The sequence below is a fragment of the Puntigrus tetrazona genome, chromosome 20, assembly GCF_018831695.1.
Source record: "Puntigrus tetrazona isolate hp1 chromosome 20, ASM1883169v1, whole genome shotgun sequence".
Lineage (NCBI taxonomy): Eukaryota > Metazoa > Chordata > Actinopteri > Cypriniformes > Cyprinidae > Puntigrus > Puntigrus tetrazona.
Window position 1 is genome coordinate 4,097,174 of NC_056718.1, and position 4,749 is coordinate 4,101,922.

The window sequence follows — 4,749 nt, forward strand, 5'->3', positions numbered from 1 at the left end:
AAGAAGCCGGGCCTGAGGGCGGCAGAGGACTGAGGTGGAACCAGGGGATGGAGGAGCCTGACAGGCGGAGGATGGAGAGACAAGGTGCAGCCGGAGAGAGGAATCTGAGGTGATGGATGGTCGACGACAAACCAAGAAGGAGTTTAGAGATGGATGGAGTCTTGTGGAGAGGAGGAGCTAGGAGCCGAAGGGGCAGAGCCGGTCCTATGGTCTGGGCGTGGAATCCAGGACTCGGAGAGTACCAAACAATGAGGTGAGGATCCCTTTACCCCACGGTGGCGATGGTGACAGCAGGCAGACCCGTGGCGAGCCCCAGCACCAGATGAGCTGAGGGCGGCGCAGGGGCTGCTGGGAAGACATCGACAGTGGAAGAATAGGGTGGGTGGGTCCTAATAGACTTTGTGCAACAGGCACTGGAGGGGAGGCTGCGTGGTCTGGAGGGTACCTTTTAGGAATGGACTCAGGATGGCTGGGCAGGCCCGGAACCAGCGTGATTCAGGACATACGGATTATCCAACTCGGCCTTCTCGTGCAGTGGGCGGAGCTCTCTCGCGCTCTCACTGTACTTCCTAGTATACTCCACCATGGAGTGCTCGATTTACCAACTCCACGTGCATGGTCTGGCGTTAGCCGGCTCGCGGTTCTGCGCTCTCTCCAGCAATGCCTCGCGTCGCGCTGGGCTCCTGGATCGGCGATAGGGCTGAGTGTTGCCGTCCTCGGGTTACGAACAGTCACTGGTGAATTGCACGACATCAGCACCCACTCCGATGTATGCGGCGAGGCTCTCTTGAGGACCTTTCCTGGACAGCAGCTTGCGAGGAGGTGTTGAGTCTGCGAAAGTAAATAGAGCACAAGAAGCTGTCGGGTGTCACGATCCGTTCGCGAGGAACACAAAATATCATCAGTGTGGTCCTTAAAAGAGCGAAGAGGATATTAGGATATTAGGACATGCGGGAAAACATATCAAAACAAAAAGGGAAAACACACTGCTATTTAACTTTTTAAAGGTCCGGTCGTTTGTCACGGTGTGGTTCAGGAAGAAGAGGAGAACTCGGACGAGAAAGTAAACTTACTAGTATTTAATCTACACTAAAGGAGAACGTAACACTGCTACAGGCGGGCGGGCAGGCAATGAGAAGATAAACAGAGAAGTAGGTCACAGGGCATGTGGAACATGAAAACAATGACAAGACAGTCCAAATACATGACAACTGTTTACATAGTAAGGCTATGCTTTAATTACAGATTAATTATACAGATTAATAAAAAAAAAAATGATATACAGATTAATTCATCAAAATAAAACAATTGCAAGTCATGTCACTAAGCTGAATTAAAAAAGAAATGCAACTCTCAGGTTCATGGAAATGGTCTAATAACGGCGTAAGCGGACCATGACATCTGGTACAGGCAGCGGCCGTCGCATCATGGATCCGGCTTTTAGCAGCACGTGAGTCAGAACATCTCTGATATGCTGAGATGAGATAGAGATGCACCTCAACTCATGCTGTCTTATCCATCAGATACTTACTGAAGCTTGATGGGCACTTTTAATGACATGTCTGAGCGCCTAATGGACCATCTGGAGGAAATAGCCGACACAAAAACACCTGCCATCATGCATGACCTGGTCAACTGTGTGTCACCTCAGGCGTCATTTGCAAGGTTTCTCTCTTCTTCCCACTTTTTCAAAACGAAAGGTCTAATGCAAGAGATGTCACATTAGCTGGTAATCATTACTCATGTGTTTTATCTTCAGGTGGCTTTTGGTGTTGATTTAAATTTTTTGAAGCTCACTGAAAGTCCTTTCCAGAATGCAGTTGAACTGTGTTTAAGGGGGCATGGTGTTAGATGTCAGAGACCCATTCTTTGCATGTAAGAGAATTTATTCAAAGATACTCCAGAGTAGTAGGATCAATGCTATATAACCTTTTTTTTCTCAGCTAATGCCCAAGAAGGTGGAAGACCATTCAAAAATTAAGGATGCAGTTGAACTCCTGCGTAAAACAGGAGAGAAATGGATACAAGAGAAAGACAGCAATTGAAAATGGAGAAGACATCCCCCCCCAAGACATTCTCTCACACATCCTCAAAACAGCAGGTATGTGGCTCTCAACCTGTCCAGACGAGACATTAAAGGTTCAGTTTTAAGATTTCAGTCGAACACTGGTTCCATAGATCAGCATGTATGATACAGCACAAACTTGATTACAAAAAGTTCATTAACTTCAGAGGTTGCTTTTAAAGGGGAGGCGATAATGGATTTTTAAATTATTTTTATTATGTTCCTTGAGGTTCAGTTATAAAGTTAATTAAGTTTTAGCACACACATATTGACAAAAAAATTAAGTGAGAAAATTGACACCTATTTAATTCCATGGTTTTCTGTATTAGTTAGAGAAGCAGGCCTCAGTTAACATGTTAAATGATAGAGTTTATAATGGCATTCTTTTCTAAATCTTTCTAATTTACTATGTTTGCAAGGATTGCCCTAAAAAAAAAAGACACAATTTTGGCAAAAGCATGGTTTGGGTTTTTAAAGTTGCAGCTCAGTCCTCTGTGGCCTGATAGTTGAGGACATTGATTTCTACTTGCATTATCATTGTTGATAAAACAGACCTTATCCAGACTTGCTTACAATCTGTGCGCTGACACAATGTGCTTTGGTACAATGTTGTTAAAAGCGCTATATATAACAAAGTGGATTGACAATCTGTATTTGTGGCGGGGAGCCAGAGTAGAAGTTTGGGATGCATTTGCAAGCTTTTATTAAGGAAGGTCAGGCAGGCAGAGAAGTAAAATGTTGCGTGACAGAGATATAGGAGAGACAAAGACAGAGTAAATGAAGCTGATACCAGGCAAATGGTCAGGGCTGGCAGCAACAATACAAGGCCAGAGAGTCCAGGCAAGAGGTCGATGGAGCAGGCAGCAAACAATCAGAACCAGTGAACCTGTGGTCCTAGGATCTCGAGTCTTGTGGAAGAACATTGGGAGCTGCTTCTCTCTGTTTATGCCCATGTTGACTCATGCAGGTACTCGAGCTACTCTTGAAGTATTATATCCCCTAAATAGTCCCAAACTTAAGCAAGGTATTCTAACATTTTCTAAGTCTAGTGTATATGTGAAACATGACTATTTTCATCCATAGTGGTGGTTTAAGGGGCTATTCTTTTCTACGAAGCAATGTTCTGCAAAAGACTCTCAGGAGATCAAGGCTAAATTGATTTCTCATGTCATAAACCCTTTATAAATGTAATTGAGATTTTTGAATTAGTTGGTTATCTCAGAATTTTATCTCCAAATTTCATTTTTTGCTTCAGAGGAGGAAGAAAAATGAATAGTCTAAAAAGATCATGAGCAGATGTTGACAATTTTTGTGACTTTCTTCATGTGAATTGTTGAGTTATGGCTGCTTTTTGGATTTTTGTTCTATAAGCCATTGAGTTCTAAACTGTTTTTTGTTGCAGTAAGTAAGAGACAACAGCCAATCAACTCTCCACATTTGCAATCATGGAATTAGCGAGATATCATGATATATATAAACGGTAAAAACAAATTAGAAACATGGCTCTACTTCTGTCTGTCTTGTATTGAGCAAAAGCTTTTTAGTTTGAATTTTCTTTTCCTTCTCAGAGCTAAAGCTAGAAATTGGATGGTAAGTCCTTGGGACAAAAAGAGACATTTCATATGAAGATCTTGGAAAATCTACTTACTTGTCACTTGAGTGGAATTTACACATGCTACAAACACATAAGCACTCCGTGTAACTATTTTTTTAAACTGTGTTTGTTCTTTACTTAATGCTGCAGGTGTTGAATAAACGCTACGTCTGTACCCAACTGCTCCAGGAACCAATCGCTGGCTCCACGAGGACGTAGTTTATAAATGGGCATGAAAATCTCCAGGCGGCTGCCTCTGTTGCTGTGAGCATTGGATCATTCTCTAGCCATCATAGTGCCGGCTACATGGCTTGCTCTTTCTAGTAAAGACAAGTTACAGATCTTGTCCAATTTGGATGGAAAAAGTCTGCAATACGATTCTTGTGCAACTTTTTATTTATTTCTATTGTATATAATTACAAAGTTATAGAGTATTTGAAGAATTTTTGCCAACCTTTCCATACAGTCTAATTCTTGCGTTTCCCAGGAAACTGGGGAACAGTATTATTTTAAGATTCATTGAAGTTTGATCCAGAGAGATTTGATGTGAATGCTAGTAAGTCAATATAACAGCTCTCATTTACCCTCTGTTTCAGCTCTTCATCTGCATTTAAAGCTCTGTTTCAACCTTTACTCTCTGTTTCCAACCCTGGCCATGATATTCATGTGACACAATCATTAACAGTGAAATTCCAGCTCTGACTAAAGAAATAAATCTGTGTTATAATCATTATGACAAAGCTTATAATACAACAACCATGCACACTTTTTTAACTCTGTTCTTGTGCTGTATTAAACCTATAAATTTTCTCCAGGTTCAGGGTGTACAAGTACAAGCAGGACGCAGAGCTCTTTGCTTAACCATAATCCTATAGTATATGTTGTGTAATTTTATCATCAAGTCTATTGGATTTCTAATTGTGTTCTGATCTGAAAAAGCCTTATTACTGCTACTATCCATTTTGCACTGCCAGTCCACGGGCACCTGTCTAGGACAGATTCTTCTCACAAATGATGAAGCACACAACTTCCTTGCCACCTTCAAATTTTTGGACTTACAGAATATGACTCATGTTTTGGATTCCTTTAG

General features: G+C 41.8%; 1 pseudogene; it reads left to right on the top strand.

Moving 5' to 3' along the window:
• The first annotated feature begins 454 nt into the window (after positions 1-454).
• On the top strand, positions 455-4,520 carry LOC122324809 (annotated as a pseudogene).
• Positions 4,521-4,749: the final 229 nt, after the last annotated feature.